The following is a 253-nucleotide window of genomic DNA, read 5'->3' on the forward strand; positions in this document are numbered from 1 at the left end:
TCTCAAGTGCTTCTTGATCTCAGCGGTCCGAACCGCCCTCTGCAGTCCTGCCACGCTGCTGTTACCACGCTGTGCTTTTGTGTTGAATGGACGCTGTAGATCAGGACATCACGGGGGAACTAGGAGTTAGAGAGGGTGGGCACTTGCACAAATAGGTGGTGAGAAGACGCGGCATCTCAGGGACCCCCCACACCCGCAGCCACATCCTGCCCACCCAGCTCCCACCCTAATATCTGGGGCTGCTCCTGCCTGA

The sequence above is a fragment of the Bison bison genome, unplaced genomic scaffold, assembly GCF_000754665.1.
Source record: "Bison bison bison isolate TAMUID 2011002044 unplaced genomic scaffold, Bison_UMD1.0 scf7180017864349, whole genome shotgun sequence".
NCBI classification, from domain to species: domain Eukaryota; kingdom Metazoa; phylum Chordata; class Mammalia; order Artiodactyla; family Bovidae; genus Bison; species Bison bison.